Below are 16,167 nucleotides of genomic sequence, written 5' to 3'. Positions count from 1 at the left end.
CAAGGTAAATTCTTAGCTACTAGGCTCACTGTAGAAGATCTTTGTAAAATTGCCTAAGAAATGGCCCTGCAGTATGAATGAATGAGTCTTTGCTCTGAGATTCATTAATTTAACAGCTGACTAAATATAGCTCTGTCCTTGCTAAAAGAGAATAAGTAATGAGTTAAGTGCTATACAAATTAAGGAAACAGAACATCACAACTTTAAGTGACATCAAACTTGAAATGTTGTCACTTTAGAAAAATGAATTAAATCTAAATTCAGCTGCTACCCCTGCTCCTGAGTCCTCCTGCCAAATATTTTGCAGATCTCCTACAATAATATTGTCATAATATTAAAAATGTTTTTCTCACCCCTGTTACAGTAGAAAAGATACACACAAACAAAAGGGGAAACTGACTGAATGTACAGGGCAAATGGAGAAACTGTCCATACAAGGAGCACTACCAAACATGCAAAATAAACACACTAAAAAAACTAGAGAAACACATCGTCCGTATAATCTCTTTCAGTTACAGTTCATGGTACTCTTTTAAAACCTGTGGGGTTGAGTCTCATATATCCTCAGGTCTCTTTACATTATTCTGGCCAGGTAAAGAGAGTCTTAAACAGGATGTTAATGACAATCAGGTCCTGTATATCTAAGTTTGTGATTAGGTTCTACAGAGGGCTCATTTCTACAAGGTTCTGTGTCCCAATGCCTATCCAAGTTAATGGAAATTGAGGTGTTTAATGTCTTACAGGAGGTATTAGCACCATGACAGACCGCCTGGGACTTGAAAACTGCATAAAGGCTGAAGTGTTTACTATCTATTTTGCATCAGTCTTCACTAAAAAGACTAATGGTGACCAGATTCTCAACACAATTAATATTAACTACAAGGCGGAAGGCACACAAGTCAATATTGAGAAAATAAGGTTAAAGAGTATTTAGATTTGTTAGATGTATTCAAGTCAGCAGGGCCTGATGAAATTCACCCTAGGGTACTTAAGAAACAAGCTGAAGCAATCTCAGCACTGTTAGCAATATCTTTGGAGAACTCCTGGAGGATGAGTGAGATGCCAGAAGACTGGAGAAGGCCAAACAAAGAACCTATCTTTGAAACGGGGAACAAAGAGGACCCAGGGAATTATAGATAAATCAGCCTAATTTCAATACCTGGAAAGATACTGGCATAAATTATTAAACAATTAATTTATAATCACCTGGAGGATTATAGGGTTATAACAAATAGGCAGCATGGATTTGTCCAAAACAAATCATGCCAAACCAACCTCATTTCCTTCTTTGATAGGGTTATTGGCCTAGTGGATGTGGGGAGGGGGAAAACCGTAGATATGATATATCTTGATTTTAGTAAGGCTTTTGACACAGTCTGACATTCTCACAAGCAAACTGTGTCTAGATGAAATTACTATAAGGTGGTTGCACAACTGGTTGAAAGATCGTACTCCAAAAGTAGTTATCAGTGGTTTGCTATCAACCTGGGAGGGTGTATCTAGTGGGGTCCCTCAGTCCTGAGTCTGGTACTGTTCAATATTTTCATTAACAACTTGGATAATATAGTAAAGAATATGCTTATAAAATTTGCAGATGGCACCAAGCTGTGAGGCATTGCAAGCACTTTGGAGGACAGGATTCAAATACCAAATGACCTTCACAAATTGGAGAACTGATCTGAATTCAACAAGATGAAATTAGTAAAAAGCAAAGTACTTCACTTAGGAAGGAAAAATCACATACACAACTACAAAATGGGGAATAACTGGCTAGGTGGCAGTACAGTGCTGCTGAAAAGAATCTGGGGGCTATTGTGGGTCACAAATTGAATATGAATCAACAATGTGATGCAGCTGCGAAAAAGGCTAATATCATTGTTCAGCTATGCCAGAAGAAGGGCAGGAGGCATTGGATGTGGTTTAATTAGGATGCAACTTTATTCCTAACTATCTGGGAACCCGGCAGATAAAATAGTACAGTGCAGGTAATTCCATAATCATTTACATTTATCTGGGGGGCTGCTGGCAGCCCTCCCTCTTACCCATCCTGCTCCCCAGCCAAACTGCTGCTGGGACCTTGCCACCTACCTACTCGAATGAAGGTTAAAAGGAGTTATAAAGTTGGGGTGGGGGGATTTGACTCCTTGCCATTACAATCATCGGAGCCTCAGGCCCACCCATTTCTGCTCCTTTAAAGAATACCGCCTTTAACTCCTTTCCCAATCCATTTTATCTGCTCACCGTACTCATTCCCTACAGACTACCTGCATGAGACATCTGCCACAAGGAGGGGCCAGAGATTAGCCTGGCTGCCCCCCTCCACACCCCACTTAGCTGGGCTCCCAGACATCTATTGATGTCTTATTTAATATCATTTTCAGCTCTGATAGGTGGACTCCATACTGCCTGAATAACTCTGGTGCCCCATATGCTATGTCCGTATAAGAGTTTACCAGCTCCCCATGCCACCTATGTATTTGGCCACCTCCCTATTCGCACACCTCCTAGCCTTGCAGCCCCATAGGGGCTGCACAGCTCTTCACCACACCCTGCATTGCAACATATACCAAATAATTTTTCTCCTGGGAAAAGTTCCAGGATCTGCCCCAAGTCCCTCTTAGCTTTCTGCATTAAGTGCACCCCTTTACGCATTCCCAAATCATTTCCCTGAGGTCATATATAATGCCTGCTCCTGGGCAATACTATGGTATTCAGAAGAGGCATCAGCTAGTCTTATAACATGCTCCTGCTGCCATGCCACCTCAGGCCTGCTTCACCACTGAGGCCCACAACCTGGAAGCCTGCCTATGCACCCAGTAAACAATACTGTGCCTGCAGATCCACTCCACTGGCTTCCTGGTCCAGCTGGAATGAGACTAGTTTCATGTCTTGGATATTTTATTAAACAAAACATATTTTGCAGAACTGAGCAACTGAACTATCTAAAGATGGGCCTCTTTCCAATCCAACCTGGTTTTGGTGATATTTCCCAGGCTGGGTTTTTTTTTTTTTGGTGGATTTTACTCGATGATGTGGGTGATGTGGATCATATGTCTCCTATTTCAAGGGAAATTGTTATCATTGTAATGATACACAGTAGATGCAATTAAAGCCTTTATCACTGTGCCATTTCAAATAACATTACTATGGTATTTGTATATATACCTATACCTGCCATACCCCTCACCTATATAAATACAAAACATTGTTACTTGTAAGAAGTAATGTAGATAGGCATCCAATCTTGATTTTAAAGACTTCAAGTGATAGAGAATCTATCACATTCCTAGATAAGTTTTTCCAGTGGTTAATTACCCTTACTATTCAAAATATGTATCATATTTCTGGTTTGAATATGTCTAGCTTCACCTTCCATCCATTGGAGCTTGTTATTATTGTGATGGGTACCCTATAGCTGTGTCTAACGAACAGACAGGAAAAGTTTTGCTTCCTTACCATGCTTGGAAGATTATTTAATATTAAATGAGTTGTAGAGGGTCATGAACTAACCATTGCATCCCTTCTCTCAGAAGCTATCTCAGCAGATAATTGATTTACCATTATGAAGAGTGTAGAACTGACGGTCAGCAAGAACAATTTCCCTGTATCTTTGCATTCAATTACAGTCATTAAAAGGTTTCAGAGTAACAGCCGTGTTAGTCTGTATTCGCAAAAAGAAAAGGAGAACTTGTGGCACCTTAGAGACTAACCAATTTATTTGAGCATGAGCTTCCGTGAGCTACAGAAAGCTCATGCTCAAATAAATTGGTTAGTCTCTAAGGTGCCACAAGTAATCCTTTTCTTTTAGTCATTAAAAGTTAGCACTGAGCCTGCCAAAGTTACTGTTTCTCATGGACTAGAAGCTGAGAACACTGCTTTGTTGTTGTTCTTGTCACTGTTAGATTGCAAGGGCTAGTTTTTGCTTATTCTACTGCAGCTGCTAAATTACAATAAAAATGTTAATAGAAAGAAATAGAAAATACTGCTCTTCTGGCCATAAACAGCACCCTTTGAAAAGTGGACCTAGAGTAACTGGTTGTTTAAATGTAGGTTTGGGTTAGTGCCAGGCCACCTTTCTTCTTTTCAGATAAATAGTCACTTTGGGAAATTCTTCACAGAAGGTGGAATTATCCCAATCATTTTTACCATAGGCTCTTCAGTCTCCTTCCCACAAAAACCATTATGTCCATCTCTCAGGCCTTGTTTCAGTTGTGCTTTTACGTCTCAGCTGGGGTGGGAAAGAGGAGTAACAAGATCTTGGGAATTAATTGATGATGTACAGGTAATGTTAAAATTCTCTTTATGCTCCACTCAGGCACCTGTGGGCCAGAGGCACTGCATATACACATTTAGGGAATGCATGGAGCTCCTTGTGCAAATTCCAATGCTGCATCGGGAACATTCTTTTTCCTTCCATCCTGTAAATTGAAAGTGCTTTCTCCTTTCCCCTTCACCAGCAATGACTGGTTTAAAAGGGGCCATGGTCACAACAACCTCATTTATTGGTTAAGGAGGGGTTGGTCTGAACATGCCAAAAAGGAAAAGGATCGGATAAATGTATAGTAATTGGCCAGGAGCTGCCAAATAGCAAGGAATGAGAACTATAGCTCCCAGATGTTTCTGGGAGGGAGTTATAGTTACCACATGGTAAATATAAAGTATTCCTAACTGTAAGGGTAGTTAAACACTGGATCAAATTACCTAGGTAAGTGTTGGAATCTCTGTCTTTGGAGGATTTTAAGAACAGTTAGACAAACACCTGCCAGAGGTGATCTTGGTCCTGCCTCAGTGCAGGGGACTGGACTAGATGACCTACTGAGGTCACTTCCAGATGTGCATTTCTATGATTCTGTGGGCTAGCAGAACCTATTACTTGGGAGGTGGGGAAGGGATAGTCTTGGCGGGGTGGAGCTAAACTCGATGGAGAAGATTCCTTTATTTAAAAGAAAAAGTACAATGGTGAGAATGATACAGTGTGAAGAAAACCTCATTGGAAGTGGGTATTTTTACGTGTCCTGTTTGATATTATTATGTTTTATTTATCAAATGTCTATTGTCTATGGATTTTTTGAGCATAGGTGTAGGTGTCCTGGATGCCACCTCACCCCCTGTTTTATTGTGGGATATTAGAGAAATCACTTCGCTCTCCTTTGACTCAGTTTGCCTATCTACACATTGGGGATAATGATACCTACCTCATGGGGATTTTGTGAGACTCCATTATTTAATATTTGTAAAGCAGTTTGAGATTCTTGGATGAAAGCTGCAATAGTAATTTTTAAATGTAAAAATATGAAATTGTACATAACCTTGATAATCTGTTTCTCATAACCTTTGGCTTCCTTCTTTGTGTGACAAGCAGCAAATAAACAACAATTTAACCACCACATTATGGATCAACTGTTGAGGTTTTCCCCTATGTTAATTACATGGATCGGCAAAACTGTTTGCTCAAATGTATATTTCAAAAGAAAGTCAATTTAACGCCTTTAACAATCTAAAGCGCGCCATGTAATTGTGGAACTACGTGGTATTTTTCACATTTTGGAGATGGGCAATAGGAACAGAACTCCATCCAAACATTCGGTTTGGTGTAGTTAGTTGCAATGGAAACATCCTCATATTTTACCACCAAAACTCCTGCTGTGACACGAAGGGGGATCACTCTTTGTATGAGAACAGAAAGTCGAATACCCAAACAACACTGGATAAAAGAGCTGTCTGTGTATCTACTATTTCAGGTCTGGAGTAAAATTAAGCCAGAACTGATGTTCTTCTTCTGGAGATGCATTATTGTCTGCTAAGGAATTTACTTAAGACTAACTTATTTAATGTGCACTTCATCCTGGAATTCAGTCTGAGAAGCTAGTGTTTTGCCGGCTAAACCACACAAATCCACATTAAGTATTTGTTCTAATTGTGCAAATATTGAATTAATTCAACTTGTCAAAGGCAGCTAATACCGTGTATAAAGCTACCTCTATCATGCATTACAATGTTTAAAGTCATCAGAGAACAATGACTTTTGAAACTTTCCTTTGAAACTGATTGAAGCGAGGAAGGCAGCGGGCCTTTAAATATTCATGCCCATTGACAAAGAGGTCCCTGTGCAGCTGCTGAGGCGAAGGGTGTAGACACCTCTGAAAAGGAGATTCAGCCAGGGAACAAAAAGCTCCAACCTCTGCCCTTATTAGAGTGCCATGGGATTTTCTTGTTTTTTTAATTCATTCCTTCAACAGATGGGGCCACAGTTAGGCATCTTCTTTTCAGAAAACGACTTCTAATATAACACCCAGGCATATGGCAGAGCACGCTACAGCACGGACAAAAGTGCTTTGACAGCTTTTCTGAGGTAGGCCATACTTCTGCAGCATTTATGTTTTGACCCTTGAATACGAGTTATGCCATGATCACATTCAACAATCGTCCTACAATTCTGATGGCTTCAGTTGCTCACACATTTAGGCCCTTTATGCCACAGTTATAGTGAAGGCCTTGTCTTCCCTCAAACGTTGCATTGCCTTAACTATACTGGTGCTGTTAAAGCGGTGCAACCCCCTGTGTAGTATATACTGCTATAAAATTGCTTATCGTGGTGTAGCTTATTCCCTGAGGGGATGGGGAATTAGCTATTGTGACCGAGAGACACGCTTGGCAAAGGGGCCCCTGTTCTTTGCAAACACCACTCACCTCAGGCTTGACAAACTCACTGCACCAAAGCCAGGTCTAACAGGATATTTATCCATAATGAAAAACATGAAAGGTATCTACAGAAAAACTTGTCACTTGTTAAGAATCATAAGCACTTTGAGATGCATGCACAGGCCATATTTAAGAAATAATATATTTATATTGAAAGTACACTTCATGGGCTCACAGCAGAGATTAGTCAACAGGCGATAGATAACGTGTCTCAGGGTACGGCCACACTTAAAACACTACAGCAGGGCAGCATGCAGTGCTGTAGCACTTCAGAGTAGACATTACCTACACTGAAGGGAGGGGTTCTCCCATTGGCGTAGGTAATCCACCTCCCCAAGAGGCGATAGCTAGGTTGATGGAAGAATTCTTCCACTGACCTAGAGCTGTCTTCATGGGGTCTTAGGTCAGCTTAACTGTGCTGCTGCATGTGGATGTTTCACACCCCTAACCGACATGTTAAATTGACCTAATTTTCTAGTGTATACTAGGCTTCAGTGATGACCCATTCAAGCAAGAGGTAATTGTCACCTGTCCCTAGTCAGCCAGCAAGGTAATGCAAGTTCCTATTGTGTACTCTTGCCACATCACAGAGTAGTCAATGGAAATCAAAGACAATGGCAAACAATCCAAACCACTTAGAAGCGAAAAGGATCATTACAGCAGGCAGGAGAAATGAAGAAATCCAAAAGACTGTTTCATTATAACAGAGTATAGGGCAAGGTACTCTGGATCCATTCACTGAGGAAAACCACTTAAAGAGTGGGGGGACTTTCATGTACGTTTGGATCCTGGCTCTTGTGAAACCAGCCATCTGTGCAATGGACTGAACTTTGGGAGGAAGGCCTACTTTATTAGATCAGAAAAGTAACACTAAGTGTAGACCCAGATTGGCATTTTATGATTTTGTTTTGTGTTGTACCCAGTTATTTCCATCATTTCCCCTCACTTCTAGGTAAACCTTTATTCTTTAATAAACCTACTTTTGTTTTACTACAAGTGCTGTGTGGTTACAGGAGCAGGAGTTTAAGGTAAAACTGGTAAACTGTAGGTATGCTGCACCTTTGGGTGCAGAGGAGCGGAGATTTCTATGAGTAGCCAGCGTCAGGAGCTGGATACCATAGGGGAATATTTCAAAGGGACGTGGTGACTGGGGTGCACCTATTCTTAATCTGCAAGGTGAAGTTAGGATGAGTTATAGCCCAGACAGGAGTGCCTGAGTGGCTGAAAGGGAGCTGGTGTTAGGGAGCTGACACTCAGCTACCACTCAAAAGAGTCCCTCGTGTGGGCGGTAGGGGGCAACAAGGTGACTCACAGTCCTGGGTGCTCCAAGAATCATCACAGCTATGCCAATATATGGCACTTTTATACTGGCATCACTGCACACACACTAGGAGCTTCACTGGTATAACTATACTGGTTAAAAAAAAAGCACACCTTTAACCCACATAGTTATACAGGTTCAAAATCTGTGTGCAGACAAGACCTAAATCTTATCTACGTAATGATCTTCCATTTCTGCACCTCTCCATTAAAGTCTGGTAACAATGCAAACAGAAAGAGCAAGATCTTTTAACAGCAGAATACTTTATTCTTACACTCAAAGGGCCACAGCTACTGTAGCTGCAGCGATAAATTTAAGGGGGGAAGGTGTTGGATTAATTTCCACAGATTGAATTTCTTTTTGGATCTTTCTCTCTCCTCGTGACATAGTGAAGTTTACTGCTTACGAAATAAATGCAAAAAGCCAGCCGTAATGCAATGTGAAGGTTGAGAGACCAGGCACTTGAAAGTCAGAGAGGCTGAGGCCTGGTCTACACTGGAGGGTGGCGGGGGTAGGGGGGAAGAGGGGGAATGATCTAAGTTACGCAACTTCAGCTACGTGAATAATGTAGCTGAAGTCGACGTACTTAGACCGACTTACTGCGGTGTCTTCACTACGATGAGTCGACTGCTGCCGCTCCCCCATCAACTCTGCCTGCGCCTCTCGCAGCGCTGGAGTACAGGAGTCGATGGGAGAGTGCTCGGAGGCCAATCCGCTGGGTAATGCAGACATACCCTAAGTCTCCCTTACACGGCACCAAGTGTAGACATTCACACTAGTGCAAAGTGAATGCAGTAGGGATGTTAAACACTACCATTCTGGTGTGAATGACTACACAAGGAAAAAACAATAGAGGAGCAGATCTAGGAGATCCCAAAGGTTGAGACTGCTCTGTCAACATTAAGTGGGCCAAACCTGAGTGAGTTATGCTGCGACCTTGCATTTGGTCCCTCCATTTCTACCATAACCGCCCCCACAGAAAGTCTGACATGTAGTTTCCGGTTAGGAAATCAATGGAGACTGGATTTTTATGCTAGTCAAATGTTTCAATAGAAACAAAGCTCTTTGATTTGAAGGGCCTGATTCTCTAGGGCTTTGGGCCTGCACAGTCACTTAGAGCAAAGCAAAGTGGATGTAACATGCTACTAAACTGATCTGGAAACATTTTGCTCTTACTTGGTTCTGTGGCTAGTGATGACACAAGGGAAAATCAGGTCCAAAATGTGCACGTATTTTCCTCGCACATGCTCTCTCTAACATTCTTTTTAGAAAAGCCCAGTTAGCATTAACCACGGTTACAACCATGAACAGATAATGAAAGGTCCCCTGGAGCCCTTGAGCTGTCTCATTGAGAAAAATCTCAATCTTGCTGCTTGGGTGTACTGAATTGTATAGGGATAGGCCTACTGGGAGCAAGGTCACTCTTCATGGAAACAGGTGCTAAGGCCCATATTCTCCAAGGTATTTAGGGACCTAATTCCCCATACTTTGGAGGATCTAGGCCTAAATGCCTAGTCTCAGTTTATGTAACAAAGTGGTTCTTAAAATACACAATGCTATTTCTAATATCAACATCCACAGTAATGGTAAGCCACCAAAATGTGTTACTTGTGCTCTTGGGCATTGAGCCATGTATGTGTGATGGGAGGCCCAAAGAGGATATACTGGAAGTTTTTAAGGACATATTGTAAAAGACTGAGAAAATGATCAGAAACAGAACTTTGAATGTAGATCTTTATTATACAGGTCCATTGCTGTGGTCACCATGCAGTTACACCATAATGGGAATGATCTTGCCAAAAGGTTCTCACTAATCAAATTTCAAGAGACCACAGAACACAGCATTCCAAATAACTGGCACTTTAATTTTGATAGAGCAAAAATAAATAGAGGAATGACAAAATGTTCTTTTCACATACAGTGGGGCATATACATGTTTCTTCTTTTCTATAGCTAGTTAGCAGACTAACTCAACATGTCTGACCCTAAATGCAGATCTTTCATTTGAGGGCTTAGAGAGGGCAAGTATACCCCTTCCCTTTGATTATGAGACAGAAAGCACTTTTCTGGTAAGTGCATTTATCAAAAATGAGTACAATGTAATTTTGTATTTCATTACCACTTCCTGCCCTTTTTCCAACCCCTTCGGACACTAAAAGGAAATGACAGGACGGGTCTAGTCAAACATTGGCCCTGGAACTTTCCCTTTCTAATTTTCATGGAACTTTGACAATTTAAAGGTTCATCCCAAACCTAAGTATGTTCAGGAATCCAACGTCTCTGGGGTATAGTCACCAGTCAAGAGCTGTACAAAGACTGCACATATAGTGTTAAGTAAAAGTGATTACTTCTAAAAAAACCTTTTCTTAAAATTTGCAGTTCAAAGCAAAACAAGTCCCATTCACTGAAGGATCTTCTTGCAACCTGTCCTTCAATTCCTTGCACAGGAATATGCTACAAATGGAGTTAGTTACAATTTACAGTCCAATGTGATCTTCTGGTCCTGCAGAAGAGCCTGTCTCTTCATCTGAGGAGTTCATCCTCAAAAGCATAAATAACATCTAGAAACTCATAGAGTTTATGGTTTTAATTTATAAAATTAAACCTGCTCCAGACAGGTAATACTGATATATAAATTTGCCATCCCTGGGTTCTATCAGAAACAGTGTACTGGTGCACAACATGTAATGCTGGGTTCCTTCTAACACTTCAGAAACAAGATCCGATGTGATGCACATTAGAACATTGAAGCACTTCTCATTTAACTCCGCAGAGCCCGGGACCTGGTAAGCTGCCAGAACTTCCTCCATCATCTTGCCTGTTGACAAAAGGAACAATAACTAGTCATCACTGGTCATTGGAGTGTTTCCAATTAAAAAAAACCAAACCCTGAAAAAGAGAGATGAAGTCACTCAATAGCAACTGTTTCATAAATATCAGGGATCTGTGATGCAGTTTTCAATCTCTCTCTTATCCTTAGCATACTAATAAAGAAGAAATGTATTCTATACTATATATTTCCTAAAGCACTACCCGGGACTGAATACAATAGCAACTCTTCTTTTTTTCTATTCTCTTATTTTGTTCAACAAATTATAATATTTAAAAAATACTTATAAAATGTTCTTTAAATAAAGAACAACTGCTATTTTTACAGTGAATTCACTGCTGGTGGAAGAGGCTGGATTGACAATGCTGTAATTTTTCTTAGGTCACACTTTTTATTAAAGGTACAATTTAAATAGTATATACAGGGTTCATAATCATAAATAGATGGTTTAATAAATGACTAATCAGCTGTTCTAGATTTTGAAGAGTCCAGCAGGTCAAGCAACTTATAATCTTCTCTAAAACATACTACTCATGTCTGTAACATACTGACTGATTATCCCTTTATAAACATACTCTTACTATAAAGCGTGACCCTTTCTTTTTATCCACAGAATAGGTGTAAAATGAGCAGGGGGAATGAAAGTTTCCCCTATCCTGCCAATGAGCTTCTGCTCAATCTATGCAAGTGAAGGGGGTAGATCAGTCTTCATCTCCACTCAGTTATTGGCCTCCATTGAGAATGCTAGCCAGAGGGTTACTGTGACAACTGTGAAAGTGTGTGCTGGGATCCTAACCGAGCCTACCTACTTATTTCACAAAGGCTATTATAGAGTGACCAGAAGGTCATGACTCTCAGTCATTATTGACCTGGGCAAGATTAGAAAAAGGACAAATTCTTAAATATATTTTATATACAGCAGTTATGCAATGAAATTGCAGAACTGATATCTGTTGTTTTGCTGAACACTTCTGTAACGTCACTGCAGCTATCCAAATGGATTTTGATTGATTTAATTATTGCCTTTATCGTTTTCACCTAATACATCTTTACTAGAGTGCCATAAGAGCAATTCAAATGTTTTTGCCGGACTGTTTTGTTTAAATAAACCAGTTAATATCTATAAGTCCCTTTTAAAATATTTTTGAAAAGTAAAGCATCACAGAGGAGGCATGTTTTGTAGGACCACATGAATTTGCCATAATTTAATCAGGTTTACAATTTTATAACTACTTTTATGATGCATGCAAGGTGTGCATAATTGCATAATGCGGGCTAAATGTACATCTATCCATTGCCTCCTAAAACAGAGTATTGTTCAATAGAAACCTCCACTTAAAAAACCATACCAAAACCAAAAAAAAGAAAAAGAAATGGTATTACCATAAATCAGATACATAAACCCTTGCAAAACTTATCTCTATATAATTTCCCACTATTATTTATTATTTGCATTGCACCAGCGCTGAGAGCCTCCACTCATGAATCAGACCTCCATTGTGAAAGCACTGAAATCTGACTGCTAAAAGCCAACAGAGTCTACTAAACATCTCCTTTCAAGGAAACTTCTGTGGTAGTAGACTGTGGTATTTTGGGACAGTCTCACAAACAACACAGACACAGATCAATCTCTCTACTTAATTCAGAGTACTTAACAGATCTCTGTTCAAAATTTAATCCTGTGATATATTGTTTTTGTGTTATTTGAGTAAGTCACAAAAGTGGAATAATTCCACAGAACTCCTCTGTCTTTTCTTGAGCTGGAGATGGTGCTGCACATTATCCTGACAAAGATATATAATATTGTAGTCGCTGTGCTTTGGACCCGGAGGCCAGTGGAAACTGCCGTAGAAAACCAGGGGACATTGTCAACCTTCAGTTAACCAGGAGTTTCATTTAACTTGGTAAGTAGGAGTTGTACTGCATTAAATTCACAGCGAGAAGAAACTTGTAATGTACAGAAGTACACAGATGTTACAGCATGAGGAGATATATACTTCCTGCTTTCTTCAGTGAAAATCCTAACAATAAGGAACTAGGAAAGAAACATCAGGTTGTTTTCAACTACATAGTCTCTCCGCAATTATAAAAAGGGCAGGAAGATGGGGCTGAGTAAAATTGTACTTCATGGGCAAAGAGTTCATTATAGACCATAAGTGGAACAAGGACTCTCCACTAGGAATCCACATGTAGAAAGGGGCAGGACGGAAGAACTGAATGAAGAATTGTCTTACATATCATCATTCCTGGCATCCTGTGAAAACTCAGCACGAAAATTAACACAGCCTGGGACGGTCAGCAACTATATTAAATTTCTTGTAGAACCCTCATCAAACTGAGGAACATTGCCCATTAAGGAAGGTTCCCATGGCTTCTTAAGTCAGAGTGGCCCAGCAATACAGGAAAGTCAAAACGGGCCCTAGAACTGGTGCAAAGTCAAAGAGCCTGTTTCGAGATTGTACTGTAGCTCAAATGGATTCCTGAGATGCGCAACAGTTCATATGTAAGCCAAAACATTGTGGCCAAATTCCAATTTGGGTAAGTATGTCATGCTTACATAAACACTCTTGATACTTTCACTTCTTGTTCCAAAACTGTTGTGTAGTATTAAATCACCTGTCATATTTCACCCCAGAGATAGCCTGCATTTCTGTGGTGGCTGATGCTATATACAAAGCTCAGTTATGCAGTTCTAATGCATGCAAATCTCTCCTGAAGCTCTTAGACTATTTGCAAGGTTGCCATCCCAGTCATATTCAAGAGCAAGTTTCTAGAACTCAACAACTAAAGGCAAAAATAAAGCCAATTTATATACTGGAATGTGACATCAGCATTTTGATTAAAAAACCCAACATAATACAAAAGTCTGAAGTAACAAATTGTAGACATCAACTCCAACGCATAAGTTCTCCTGACATTGCAACAGTAGAAATCATCTTAATGCTTATAAGTATTTTAACCCATTGAGTGACTTAAAACATACATCCAGTGAAAGTTCATGTGGCATTGAGCTGTAGCTCACGAAAGCTTATGCTCAAATAAATTTGTTAGTCTCTAAGGTGCAACAAGGACTCCTTTTCTTACTACTGACAATGGAATTTCCTGAACTATTTTGTTCCTAGAAGTCCAAAGCCCTAACTGTTACTGTAACTGCTGACACATTTTACATGAGTGCATCACACTAAGAGGTATTTCTAGGAATCAACCAGGATAATGCATGGAACTTTGTGACGTTCCACTTTAATGTATAATTTGTAGTCACTGAGAAGTTCAAAAATGCTGACAATCTATTAGCCCAGTAAGCCTATGAGCCTTGTGTTTTCTGAGGGGGAATCGTATTTGTGAGTAGCGAAGTCTGGGGTTTGGAACTCTGAAACATTTGTGCTCCACTCCACTTCTCTTTTAAAATTCTGATATTTAAAGTATTATGAAAGATTGCTATCCAAACATGAAATAGAAGTTATGGCATGCCATTAAGTAAATTCCAAAAAGTATGCCAAAAAGTAAAGTAAGCTGTAGTGTAATATGAAATTATAATTACAACACTCAATAACAAAGAACTGTAAAATCGCTATGCATTTTTAAAATATCTAAAATACATTACAGGAGAATATTTAAAAAACAAACAAGAAGCTGTCAATTAGAGTTGAGTCAGACTTATTAAGATTGAGAAAATTCAGGACCCATTAAAAGCTACTGAAAATCAAAGAGGTTCAAAGTTGTTATAAGGAACAGTATGTGCTACATTTAAAAAATTGCTTTGCTTAACATGAAGTGTTTTTCTCCTCTTAAATATGGCTCTGCAAGTTGCATTGCAGAGGAAGGGTCTATATCTACTGTTTCTTAACAATTTTGAATTCAAATTTTCTTAATTTACAAGCAGAAGGATTTTCTAATTGCCAGTCCTGCAAACTCAGCCTGGGATTGCAGAGTCAAGGTGGCCTTTTTCCTTCTTGTGCATCTTCACCCATAATAAGGGCTCTGGCTCTGAAACCCAAATTACACCTATGTAAGCTCATTAGGCCAAATTCTTCCCTCAGTTATGTGGAGGACAGTGTTGCCAACCCTGTGATTTTATCACAAGTCTCACAAGTTATTTGATTTTTTATGTAAAGTCCCATCTCCTGGTGACAAGTGCTTATATGAGAATCTCAGTTTCCATTTTTTAAAAAAGTAAATCTCACAGCGCTGAAAAAAGCTAGAAAATATTATTTGAGTGCACCCTAAAGACTCACCAATGGACGGCAAATTAAACAAACTCTGAAAGTATTATTTAAAAAAAAATCTCATGATTTTTAAGTCAGTCTCATGATTTTGGGGGCCAAGATGATTGATCATTGGGGGTTGGAAACACTGGAAACAACCAATGAAGTCAATAATACTTGCATACTGAAGCAGCGATAGTGCTGAGCACTGCTTTTTGAAGCAGACCAGAGTTCATCTGTTAGCCTTGTTCTCTTGCTACCTGGACTAAGAGGGATATAAAGGCAGTATACGTAATCACCAGGAGAAAGAGTACTCTGTGTCACTTAATAGAAATTCTTCCAACTTCCCCATTTATGATGGGGCGTTCACCCCACACCAGCAAGAGAGGCCAATTAGCCTTAAGCTGCAACTGCTAGGGAGCTAAGGGGCAGTAATACTGATTGAGAATGATGCTCATCTGGGCAAGAACAGGTGGAGCTTCTAAAAAGCCTAGGAGTTGAGGCTGGGAGGTGAGCCTGCAGTCACACTTCCTGGTGCAAGGGGGAGAGTAGAGGTCTCAGAAATGTAGGGTGGGAAGTTGCCCTGGAAGGGAGCAGTAAGGTCTGAAATGGAAAGACCTGAATTGCTGGTTTGAGGGTCCCTGGATTGGAACCTGGAGTAGAGGGTGGGCCCAAGCTCCCTTACTGTGGGAGTGGTGCAGTCAGCATAGTGGATATGGAGACTGCCTGAGACTTTGTGGGATGAGACCCTGGAAGAGGAGGGTGATCATCTCTGGAGAAGACTGAGCGGGGACATGATAGCAGTTTTCAAGTACATAAAAGGTTGTTACAAGAAGGAGGGAGAAAAATTGTTCCAGTTAACCCCTGAGGATAGGACAAGAAGCAATGGGCTTAAGTTACAGCAAGGGAGGTTTAGACTGGACATTAGGACAAACTTCTGAACTGTCAGGGTAGTTAACCACTGGAATAAATTGTCTAGGGAGGTTGTGGAATCTCTGTCTAACCTGTTCTTAAAAGCCTCCAATGATAAACACCTGTTGGGGATGGTATAGATAATACTTAGTCCTGACTTGAGTGCAGGGGACTGGACTAGAAGACCTCTTGAGGTC

The 16,167-nt window shown here is 40.2% G+C and overlaps 1 protein-coding gene across 1 annotated transcript in view; it reads right to left on the bottom strand.

Annotated features, from left to right (window-relative positions):
* Positions 1-9,762: 9,762 nt before the first annotated feature.
* Positions 9,763-16,167, bottom strand: part of SCAF8 (SR-related CTD associated factor 8) — a 137,474-nt gene continuing 131,069 nt past the window's right edge. Inside the window, exon 21 of the mRNA XM_084624399.1 lies at positions 9,763-10,841. The gene's annotated coding sequence lies outside the window, so the exon portion shown is untranslated. The remainder of the gene's footprint in view (positions 10,842-16,167) is intronic.

Source organism: Lepidochelys olivacea, assembly GCF_965140295.1.
Source record: "Lepidochelys olivacea isolate rLepOli2 genome assembly, chromosome: 3".
Taxonomy (NCBI): domain Eukaryota; kingdom Metazoa; phylum Chordata; order Testudines; family Cheloniidae; genus Lepidochelys; species Lepidochelys olivacea.
This window is presented reverse-complemented; position numbering and strand designations above follow the sequence as displayed.